Source organism: Myotis brandtii, unplaced genomic scaffold (genome assembly GCF_000412655.1).
Source record: "Myotis brandtii unplaced genomic scaffold, ASM41265v1 scaffold244, whole genome shotgun sequence".
Lineage (NCBI taxonomy): Eukaryota > Metazoa > Chordata > Mammalia > Chiroptera > Vespertilionidae > Myotis > Myotis brandtii.
In genome coordinates this window covers 3,653,305-3,666,048 of record NW_005359225.1, presented here as the reverse complement: position 1 = coordinate 3,666,048, position 12,744 = coordinate 3,653,305, and the positions used below count along the sequence as shown (strand labels likewise).

The 12,744-nt window shown below is 40.0% G+C and overlaps 2 pseudogenes; both read left to right on the top strand.

Annotated features, from left to right (window-relative positions):
• The first annotated feature begins 1,927 nt into the window (after positions 1-1,927).
• Positions 1,928-2,429, top strand: LOC102248334 (annotated as a pseudogene).
• Positions 2,430-11,793: 9,364 nt separating this feature from the next.
• LOC102248634 lies at positions 11,794-12,126 on the top strand (annotated as a pseudogene).
• The last annotated feature ends 618 nt before the right edge of the window (positions 12,127-12,744 follow it).

Here is a 12,744-nt window from a genome sequence, read left to right as displayed (position 1 = left end):
CCATATATAGTAGGTGAGAAGTGACAAAGGAAGAAAGGAGAACAATATTGTCTGTTGTGTTTCACAAACAGGAGAAAATGCAAAACAATAATTCCAAACAACCACAAGAATGTAAAAAGCATAGTACTCATCAAAAAGGTGGCCCTTCGCTTTTGTTTATGTTTTAAAATATAGCATCAAAGTAGTTAATGTAGGTTACAATAGCTCCTGTAGTATCAGTATAACACAAAAAGGCAGAATAACTGATGTTCAAAGTAACGAACTTGAATCCTAAGGAAGATTAAATAATATTATGTCTATTCTGTAAAGGGAGATATATAATGAATTTTATATACATTTTGAATTTTTTATAAGGCATAAAGGCATAAAAATGAAGAAATGGAGAAGAGCAATAGCCACAAAATATTGAAAGCTAGAAAGCAAATGAATGAGCAGTAACTGATTTATCAAATCCAAGAAAGATGACTACTAAGCCAGCAGTGAAAAAAATTAAAAAGCAACAATTTAACCTGTAAAACCCCCACAAAATTCAGAAGCTGGTAGCTCCATGTTCGGGTTTTCTTTTCCCTCTAGAAATGATAAAATAGAAGATCTCTAGACAAAGAGAATAGCAGGCACAGTTGAAGGCAGGGTTACTGTACTGAAAATAAGAGTCTAAGTAAACTGAATATTGAGGACCTCCCGGCAGTCTTCCTCCCCAATTCAGCTTCTAGACCAGTAGCAGCCAGTCCTATAACCTCTACAAAGGTGACTAGAGGATCCTTCATGAGAATCTCACCCACCGTAGTGGAAAGATAAAAATATTAACATTGTAGTTGCCCCACAAATAGATCAAGCAGATGATACAGTGAGGGCCACAATCAGTAAGCCCTGACCAAGTACTTAAAATTTCCAATCAGCTTTTTAGTATCTCCCATTTAAAATTATGGACACCAAAGATCATCAGACATCTAGGGAAAGCTCCAACATGAAACACAGAATTCAGGTCCCATTTATATCAGAATAAAGTTGAGGATCCAAATGAAAAGTTATATAAAAGAAAGCATAACAGTAAAGAAAATGATTTAAAAATCATATCCACCCGGCTAGAGTGGCTCAGTAGCTCAGTTGGTTGGTAATCTAGTGCATCAAATGGTTGCCGGTTCAATTCCAGATCAGGACACATACCTGGGTTGCCGGTTTGATCAGTGGTCAGGGAGCATAGAGAAGGCAACTGATCAATATTTTTCTCTCTCACATTGATGTTTCTGTTTCTCTCTTTCTCTCCCCCCGCCCCCAATTTCTTCCCTCCTTCCCTCCCTCCCTCCTTTCCTCTGAGTTTCTCCTCAGGTGAGGATTAAAAATATATATGTATATATATCTCCCCCCGCCCCCAATTTCTTCCCTCCTTCCCTCCCTCCTTTCCTCTGAGTTTATCCTCAGGTGAGGGTTAAAAATATATATGTATATATATCTGCCCTCGCTGGTGTGGCTCAGTTGGTTGAGTGTCATCCCATGTACAAAGAGGTGGCTGGTTCAATCCCAGTCAGGGCACATCCTGGGGTTGTGGGCTTGATCCCTGTTAGGAGGCATGCAAGAAGCAGCCAATTGATGTTTCTCTCCCTCTCCCTCTCTCAAAAAAAATTATTTTAATCAGATCAGATGGACCTACCCAATCAACCTGAAAATTAGATCTTTACAAATCTCTGTTCATTTTACTGATGGGTAGTCACTTATTCAGGGATAAAGGTATGATAAAATATAATTTGCTAATTCTGGCAAGGTGCTGTATTGTTTCTGCATTCATTTTTCAAATTTTAAAGATATGCTGTGGGGTGTGGCGGGGAGCTGCCATCAACAAAAAGTGCAGCAGAAGCAGGGTTGGCGCGGACTAAAGCTCAGACACCAGCTGCCCTGCACACCTCGCACACCCCACCACTCTCTCAGGATGTCTTACAAACCAAACTGGACCAAAAACATGCCTGCCACCTGCCTCAACGCAGCTGGGAGCCTGGGAGCGCCCACCTGCCCTCCACAGTACCGCCAGCAGCTGACTGACCATGAGCCACCATCCCTAGGCTACACCAGGGAAACTGGAAACAGCCAGGTGCCCCAGAGCAAATACACAGAGTTACTGGCCATCATCAAGGAGTTAGGGAAAGAAATCAGACTCACCTACATGGGAAGCAAGAGTGTGATGGAGAGACTAGAATGAGGCATCATCCATGCTAGAGGGCTGGCTCAGGAGTGCTTGGCTGAAATTGAACGGAATGTCAGATCCTAGATGCCTTATTAGTGTGGAAGGTTTTCCACTTCTTCCAATAAGTTTATAGTTCATCTGAAACTTGTTTCCCCTTCCTGTGCCCATCCCATGGTTCGTTAGATTCTGAACCTACAGTCTAAGATGGGGAAGAGATTTTGTAGTTGATTAGTATTTACATTTTTAAATAGTTAGGAACTACTCAGGGTATTTTTTTGTTTTGTTTTGTTTAAATATGTCTTTATTAATTTCAGAGAGAGGAAGGAAGAGGAGAGAGAGATGGAAAGAAACATCAATGATGAGAGAGAATCAGAGATCAGCTGCCTCCTGATGCCCTCTCCTGGAGATTGAGCCTGCAACCCGGGCATGTACCCTGACTGGGAATTGAACAGTGACCTCCTGCTTTATAAGTCAACGCTCAACCACTGAGCCACACCAGCTGGGCCTCAGGGTGTTCTTTTTAAGCACTGATTCAAAAGATGCACATAAAAGTTTCCTATCTCACAGCAAACAGCAGTTTGCCTCCAAGATACAATGTTTCTCTTTTGAATACATTTATGTTACTCAAATTGTTCTTTTTTTTCTTTTCTTCTTAAGCTAATACAACTCTTAAGAGTTATGTTTTTAGTGCATACTGACAACATGTTTTACTTAGTAGCCTATTCATGGTCCCTGTTGGTCAAACAGTATAGATTCTGATTAATGTAACTTCTTTTTTTTGCTTAAGCATTTGCATGATTGTCAGTGCTTTGAAGTCAATTTTTGAAATGGACAAGTTATAAATACAGAAGAAAGAGCAACTTACCAAACCTCACTTAACAAGGACCCCTGAAGTTTTTCCTAAGATTGTATGTAGATTTCAGTTTTGTGTTTCCTGTAAGGTAATCCAAACATCTGGAAGAAAATTACTAACACTGTTTGCATTTTTGTATATATTTATTACTTGATGTAATGGAACTTATTTTCAATAACAACAAAATAAAGATATCTGTTGTGAATGGATCTCCATATGTACGGACTGAGTATCCTAATGAAGGCATTAAAGTAAAATAGCCAATGTGTCATAAACAAAAGCATTAAGAGACCTCATTCTGTCTACTAAGCACTTAGGCTACAACATGTAGAGTTTGTTCTGTATGTACAAAATTCTAGATGAACCTAGAGGAGGGAAGTGTCTCACCCCATGGCACCTCACCTGTAGAAGCCAGGGAGGGCTTTACAGAAAACATGGTACTTAAGAGTTTTAAAGAAAAGAGAAGTTTGCCAAGTAAAACAGAGGAATAGGAAAGAGGTAAGTACAGCATAGCAGAAAGGCTACCATGGCCAGAACATACATTAGGTGAGAAGCTACAAATAATGCCGTGTCAGTGGAGCTCAGGCAAGAACAATGGGAGATGAGGCTGAAAGGGTAGGCAGAAATCAGATCAAGGAAGACCTTATATGTCACAGAAGAAATGTGGATTCTAACCTGAAGGCAACTGGGAGCCAATGAAGAGATTTAACAAATTAAGATGATCAGATCTGAATCTTGGAAAAGATCATTCTGCTGATGACATAACAGATTTGAGAGGAAGGCTGGTGGCTATAACCTTCAAGCAATGTACTAACTGTTCTTAAAGGCAGTTCTCAAGCTTACAAACCCCAGGTTCTGCTCTAAGTTAACTGTGAAACAAACCATTCTATCTCTAAGAGACCAGTAGCCAGAAACACTGTAATGGTCCCCCCTGAGGAAACCAGTATTCCAAGGCCTCCACCACCAGGTTCTTTTTTTCCCCCTCCTCAGGTCTTCTTTAAAAGAACAAAGATTGTGTTATGTTACCTTATCAGAGAGTATATCTCTCAGCCTGGTTTCAAGGAAGACATGCATCCATCCCAAGCCCTCTCACCCTCGTAATTCCCAATGACAGTGGCAAATTCCAACCACTCTCAGAGTTAATCTCTCACACACACACACACACACACACACTCTCACTTGTATACATATCTGATTTCCCCATGTACACTGCACTCCTTAAGGAAATAGAAGATGGAAAGGAATATTTAATTAGCACCAACTTAATGCTTGATTCTTCCCCACATAGTTTTTCATTTAATCCTCACCACATGGTAGACATTTATATTCCTATTTTTAAAGATAAAGAAACTATGGCTCAAAGAGATTAAATGATTTACCCAAGATCACAAAGCCAGTATAAGGCAAAGTTGAGAATTCAAGACACATGTCTATGGGTTTACCAATGCTTTTCCACTACTCCATACTATGTTTCCCTTATTTTATTCATTTCTGAATGTTCACTTACCTCAGTCTGTTGAACTGCACTATATGAAATCACTCACTGAACAGAACAACAACCTGGGAAAACAAAGTGAAAACGAAAGACTTGGACAATAGATGCAGGCACACACAAAAAAGCAGTAGCAGCAGCATTCCCAAAAAGCTCTTTGGAGCCCTAACTGATATTGGCAAGGACAGAAATAGCCAAAACCCATGTTGACAGAACTCCATTCCAAAACTGTATCTCCTCCTCAGCCAGTCCCAGCAGAGTTCCTGGTAAATAAAATACTGCATAGTCAGGCACACATCACAAATGAATTCCATTAAGCAGATGCAATCTCTCTCCCTGAGGCCTTCCCACTCTTATAAAACCACCAGGAACTGAAGAAAGCTTTTATTCTCCATCTGAACAACTGCCTGCAAGCCCTTGGTGGTAAAGGAAAATTGGATTTGAGAAGCAGATGGCTTATCCAAGAGCCTAAAACCTAGATGAAGGAAGGTGAAAAGGAAGCAATTTACTAAAACCAAATATTCCAAAAGAGAAACTACGTTCTCTGAAGTAACAGAGTGCTGTCATAGTTATGATTTCCCCTCCAAACTGAGAATCCTCAACTCACCTTGTAGGATGGGGCAGAAGCCAAGAGTCATAGACTAACTCTAGCTACATTGGTCCATAGATTCATACTAGGTATCACCACAGGTTCATACTAGACTCCAACACTCTAGATTTTTCTAAAAGTACTCATCACTTGTTAGCACCAACTGTGTTTAGTTATGGAGATTTGACTATGAAAAGATTTTGTCACGGAAGAAAAGTATTATACCAAATAGACCCTCAATATAATAAGGAGAGAAAGAAACATAAATGGTAAATAAGATAATTTAAGTAAAAAGCCTAGAAATTGAGCTGGCACAAGATAGATGCTTAATCAGTGTTTGCTCAACTGAACTGAAGAAGAGATGAACGTTTATTTAGTTCTTTCTGATTATCAAAAATGACCTAAGCAGCTTTCATATAATTTATCTCATTTAATCCTCAAAACAATTCAGAAGTGTTAATTATGCTCATTTTACATATAAGAAAAATAAAAATAAAGAAACATTTATGTTTCACTGCACAACAAAATATGTGGAGGTAAGCATTGGACCAGGAATTGGAATACTACCCGAGTTCTAGTCTTAGCTGTGCCAAACTGCTATGCAGCTTAAACTAAGTCTCTTCCCTTCTCTGGATATTAATTTTCTCACCTAACTCAGCAGTGGTACATATAACTTAAAAGATGAGTTACATTATCTCGAAATTCCAGAAATACAGGGTATACAATCCAGACTCTACTGGACAAGAAATTTTCCCTTATTGCCCAGTGTTCACTCTGCTCTTCCTCTGGCTATATTCTTGGGACTAACAGCTTACCTCCACCTGTCCATAAGCCATTTCTAAGCCAGAAGCATCCTTTCCGGTGCAGCTCGCCACCTGTGCTAGATGTCTCATTAAGTGTAAAGCTGATACTGTACTTAGCTGGAAGCCTGGTGCACAAATGTTACCTGGAGATGAATAAATCATTCCAGTTGTGTTGGGTTGCAATTGTAAGGGCACCAGCTGTGGGCCTGAAAACAGATGGTCTTATAAGGATGGAGGACTTGGCTCCTATCTGATTTTCCTAAGGCAAGCAGGTTTGGGTCAGCAGGAAGCCTGGCTGGTTAAGTGCCTGAATACAGCTAGTATCCAGTGATGAGAAAAGATGACAGTAATGCACATGCCATTTCTTTTTATAATAAATGAATATATCGGAGACTGCAATTACCAGAATCTCAAGCCTTTATTTTTTTAACTACTCATCAACTTCTAAATTATTTTCTTTTCAGTCCAACATTTCCTTCCTTGATTTCAATACAAACTTGAGCTCAGGGAGAGTGTTTAACACAGCCTGGGCACAAAAACATAAAGTTAATATCTGCTGACTAAAACAAATTGGAAAAACTGAACTTACTGGATGACTGTGTAATAAGTGCCTAGAACACAGTCGATAATAGCAGGTGTGCTGTAAACATATAGGGTGTCCCAAAAAATGTATATACACTTTAACAGCTGATAATTCAATTTTCACTCTTTTTCGGGTTAAACTGATTTGAAATAATGGGTGAAACCAGACTAAGCTTTGAACAAAGAAAATTTATCCTACAGTGCCCACAGACCCTCTTTTTTATGGGAATACACAAAAGATAAAGTTTACGGCACAAAACCAGCAACAGCTGACAAATTGAGAGCACACAAATACCAAATAAAATGATTCTTTTGTTTGCAATTCCATTGCTTCACATTATCAGCAGTGCCTGGACCAGAACTGTCATCAGTTTGAAAGCAGGCATTGACCAAAAAAATGTATTCATTTCTGTAGATTCTTTTACATTTTGAAAATGAACTATCCTATATAATAAAGAGCTAATATGCTAATTAGACCAGACAGCCGAATGTCCTTTTGGACAACATTTTGGACGAAGCCGGGGCTGCGAGGGCCGAGGCAAAAATGACCTTCCTGAACGACCAGTGGGAGGGGGGCGGGGCCAGCGAGTCTGTGCCACCAGGTCAGCCATGGCAGTCCCAGCACCCCTCCTTCCACAGAGGCAGCAGGAGAGGCTGCAGCGCAGGCCTGGTCCTAGCACCCCCAGTTCCACAGAGGCAGTGGGAGAGGGGCGGCGTGGTCCCGGCACCTCCGCAGAGGTGGGATAGGACACGACCCTGGCGCCTCAACCTTCCACGGCCCCTCCCCCAGCCCGCCCAGCCCCTGATTGGGGGGCCCCCCAACCAGCGGGCGGGGGCAGGGCCAGTGCTAAGGAGCAGCAAGCCAGCTTCTGGTTGAGTGATGCTCCCCCGCCTCTTGCTCAGCCAGAAGCTGAGCTCATAGCTGGAGAGTGCAGCAGCAGTGGTGGGAGCCTCTCCTGCCTCCACGGCAGGCCAGTAAGGAGCAAGGGGTCCTGGACTGTGAGAAGGATGTCTGAGTGCCGGCTTAGGCCTGGGGGGATTGGGCCTAAGTCGGCAGGCAGACAGCCCCAAAGGGTCCCAGACTGCAAGAGGGTGCAGGCCAGGCTGAGTGACCCCCCACCCACCCAGTGCATGAATTTTGTGCACTGGGCCTCTAGTATGTTAATAAATACTGACTTTATAATCTTTCAAAGTGAATATACATTTTTTGGGATACCCTGTATGTTTAATATAGTAACATGTCAGGCAACATTCTAGGTGTTTTACATACATTTTCATTTAATTGTCAAGATAGCCTTTATTAACTCTATCTTATAGATAAGGAAATTAAAACTCAGATAAACCAGATACTCTGCTCAGAGTCACACAGCAAATTAAGTCAAGGGGTCAAAACTGACCTCCTCCCACAACCCCCGACTAAATGACTCCAAAACTCTATATATTTTGCTTGACAATCTCCTGTCCTTCTTGATGTTCCTCAAACACATCTAGCTCATTCCTCCTTCTGAACTTTTCTATTTGTTTCCTCCATCACATATCACATGCTTTTTTATTTTAGATCATTCAGGTCTCTGCTCAAATGCCATCTCTTCAGCAAGGCTTTTCTTTTTTGTATAATTTGTTTAAAATCCTTTTTCTTTAAAATATATTTTTATTGATTTCAGAGTGGAAGGGAAAGGGAGAGAAATAGAAACATCAATGATGAAAGAATAACTGACTGGTTGCCTCCTGCACACCCTACACTGGGGACAGAGCCCACAACCGGGGCATGTGCCCTGTCCAGGAATCAAACTGTTACCTTCTGCTTCATAGGTTGACACTCAACCCTAAGCCACACAAGCCAGGCCAGAGAGACTTTTCTTGATCATCCCCCAACATATTCTATCCCTATACCTTGCTTTATTTTTTATTATTACACTAACATTATATTATTTATTAGTTAATTTTTTTGTTTACTGTCAGTCTCCCCCATTAGAATGAATGATCTATGAGGACAAGGACTTTGTCTTGGTCACAACTGTATTCTCAGCACTTAGAACAGTGAATAGTACACTGCGGGTACTCAACACATATTCAATGAATGAAGGAACAAATTAATTATATGTGATCACAATCTCAGAGTTCTAGAATATTAATGTAACAAGTAATTGCTACATAGCATAAAGAGCACGGGCTTTGAGATCAGGCAGATCTAGATTCAAGTCTCTGACTATGACTGTACAATTTGGACAAGTCTCTAAACTGCTTTAATCTTCCATCTGTAAAATGGGTATAAAAATATAAATCACATAGATTTGTTAAGATTAAATGTCATAAACACATGGAAATGCTTTGTGCAAACTATAAAGTGTTATATAGATAAATATGTTTATTATGATAATGGGGAAATGTTTAGAACAATCTTACACTTTACAGATCACACGAAGGCCCAAAAGTATAAAGTGAACTGTCCAATATCCCAGTCTGGCTACTCCTTTGAATTTCTCAATTTCCCAATGTCAGCGTGACCAGGGCTCCATTGTTAATCTCTCTGCTCTATCTACACATTTCTTAGGTGATCACATCTACTCCATGGCTTTACATATATTAATGATTCCCAGATATATATCTCCAACCTGGACTTCTCTGAATTCCAGACTTGTATATCCACCTGCCTACCTGGCATCTCCTTGGCTGGTTATCTAACAGCCATCTTAAATACAATATGTCTAAAATCAAATACCTGACCCCTCCCTACAAACTTGCTCCTTCCAATCTTTCCCATCTCAATATATGACAACTCCAATCTTATAGTTGCTCAGGCAAAAACCTTCCATTGACCACTTTCTTACTCTCATAATCCTCATCTGATCTATCAGCTAATTCTGTCAGCTCTACTTTCAAAACATATCCTGATTCCAATAATTTCTTACTACCTCTATTCTATCACACTGGCTCAAGCTTTATCTCATTCCCTAATTCATTTTTGTTGTTGTTGTTAATCCTCACTGGAGGATATATTTTTTCCATTGATTTTTAGAGAACATGTGTGGGGGGGGGGGGGACAGAGAGAGAGAAACATCGATGTGAGAAAGACACATCGATTGGTTGCCTCCTGTACGCGCTCTGACTGGGGATCCAGCCTGCAACCAAGGTATGTGCCCTTGATCAGAATCAAACCTTTTAGTTCAAGGGCCAATGCTCCAACCACTGAGCCAAACTAGCTAGGGCTCATTCCCTAACTCTTTTAACAGCTTCCTATTTTATTCCCCTTGTCATCTATTTATCCTATGCTCCTCTCTTCTCAGAAGCCAAAACAATCCTTTTAAGTTCAATTCAGATCATGTCCTTCCACTCTGTTCAAAATCTTGCAATGGCTTCTCATCTCACTCAAAATAAAAATACAACGTCATTACGATGGCCTACAAGATACCATATATTCTGGCTTCTTTCTACCTGTCTGATCTTAGCACCTAACATTGTTCTCTTTGCTCATACTTCATCCACACTGCAGTAAAATTAAATTTTAACACCAACACTCATGTTGTTTGGAAACCACTCTGAAGTGGCCGTAAGCAAAGACTAAGAAGAATATGCAAGCTTCAGATTCCTTATTGTGAAGGAATAGGAACATTCTAACAATAGGAACATTCTTTCCCTTATTGCTGTTCACTGATAAACTCAGCACACCCCCACCTCAGGTTTTTAGCACTTTAAGTTCTCTCTGCCTAAAGCATTCTTCTCTCAAATTATCAATATGAGTTGTTCCTTTATTTCATTAAGATCTGTACTCAAATTTCACCTTACCAGATAGTTATAGATTAACCGATCATATCTAAAATAGCCCCCTCTCTTTCTATAACTCCCTTACCCCCATACATTGCCTAATTTTTCATATCTCTGCCCACTAGAGTACAACTCAAAGCAGGGACTTTAATGTATTCACTGATGTATCCCCAGTGCCAAGATCACATTATAAGTGCTCTATAATCAACACCAGTAATCGATTCAGCCATTAATTATTCTTTAATTAATATCTTATGTCCTCAATCTGGTCATCTCCTAAACAGATTGAGTATTATTTGAATATCTCCCTTTTCTGGATATCCTCTCTGAGGACTTTCAATTCAATTAGTGAAAGAAGTAACAAAAGGGAACGAATGATAAGATGAGGTGATATTTTCCTTCCTCTGCCATCCTCTTATCATCAATTAACAAATTGATAAGTATTAATAAGCACCTATGGTGTAAGCACCATCTTATTTAAGGGTATTACATAGTTTAGTAGTAGAAGAGAGATACTTAAAAATAGTAAGAAGATGGGACATAAGCACATTAAAAGATGCTCTGCATCATTAGCCACTGGGGAAATGCAAATCAAATCACAATGAGATACCACTCCACATTCACTAGGATGACAAAAATAAAAAAGACAAGTCACACCCGGCTGGTGTCGCTCAGTAGCTGAGCATCGACCCATGAACCAAGAGGTCATGGTTTGATTCCTGGTCAGGACACATGCCCAGGTTGTGGACTCAGAGGCAACCAATCAATGATTCTCTCTCATCATTGATGTTTCTATCTCTCCCTCTCCCTTCCTCTCTGAAATCAATAAAAAATATAAGTATATATAAAAAGACAAGTCATGGAGAGGATGTGGAGAAACTGGATCCTTCATATACCACTTGTGGTAATGTAAAATGGTGTAGCCATTTTGGAAAACAGTCTGGAGTTCCTCAAAAAGTTAAAGTTACCAATTATCCAGCAATTCCACTCCTCAGAACTCATTTCCTCTGCCCCAAAAAGAAAAAAAACATATCCAGACAAAGACTTATATAAGAATGTTCACAGTAGCATTATTCTTAAGAGCTAAAAACTAGAAGTCACCCAAATGTCTATTAACTGATAAATTAGAAACATGGTCTATCCATACAATGGAATATTTGGCAATAAAAATTAAGTATTGATACATGCTACAACATTAATGAACCTTGAAAACATTATGCTAAATGAAAGAGACTACATATTATATAACATTTATATGAAATGTCCAGAACAGGCAAAATCTACTATAGAAAATAGATTAGTAGGGCTGGCAAAGATGGGTGAAGTATGGTGTGACTGCTAAAGTACTGGTTCCTCTTTGTAATAATAAAAATGTTCACAATTCTGTAAATATACTAAAAGTCTTGACTTATACACTTTAAATGGATGAATTGTATGGTATGTGGATTGGAACTCAATAAGGCTATTTAAAAAAAAAACTAAAAATATAATCTGGGGTTCCGCCATGGCAGCCATTGAGGAGCAGCAGCCATGGCTCTGTGCTACCCCCTTGTTGTGGGCCTCAACAAGGGCCACAAGGTGACCAAGAAACTGAGCAAGCCGAGTTACAGATGCCACAGGCGCCTCACCAAGCACACCAAGTTCGTGAGGGACATGATCCGAGAGGTGTGTGGCTTTGCCCCCTATGAGCATCGCGCCATGGAGCTGCTCAAGGTCTCTAAGGACAAGAGGGCCCTGAAATTCATCACACATCTACGCCCAGCGGAAGAGAGAGGAGCTGAGCAATGTCCTTGCAGCCATGAGGAAGGCAGCAGCCAAGAAGGACTGAGCCTAACCCTGTCTGTGTAATAAAACCTGTTCAGAAAAAAAAGGAAAAATACGTGTGTATGTGTGTATAATCTGGGGTTTATTGAGGTTCCATTTATCAACATTCTTACTATTCACATTCAATTTAACATTTACTGAATGCTAGATAATGCTCACTTTATTTTACTTCATACTCACAATCAAATAGCCTATTTCAGGTAAGAAACATACAGCTCACAGAAATTAAATTATTTAAGATCTATAGTAAATTATTAGAGCCAGGAGCTGGTCCTGCATTCACTCTCTAAATCCAAGGCTCTTTCTCGCCTTGGAGAGCCCTTCTTACTAGCAAGCACAATTAAGACCTAACTATAACACTTACTCATAAGAATTATGAATAAACCAAGGACTAAGAGATCATAAAAACACAGATTTATAATCACAGATTAAGAGATTACCAAAACTGCATATCATAAAATCCTATATCCCTGCATTTATTACTTGTCTGCAGTGCTCTGCTACATGAAAAGAGGGAGCTAGATCTAATTCCCAAAGTCACCTATGGGGGGAAGGGAGGAAAAGAAAAAGAAAAAAAAGGAAGGACATAGCATTCCCGAGCAAACCAATTAGAGCCATAAGCACTTCGGACTGGTCTGTCTGACCAGTAGCTATGAC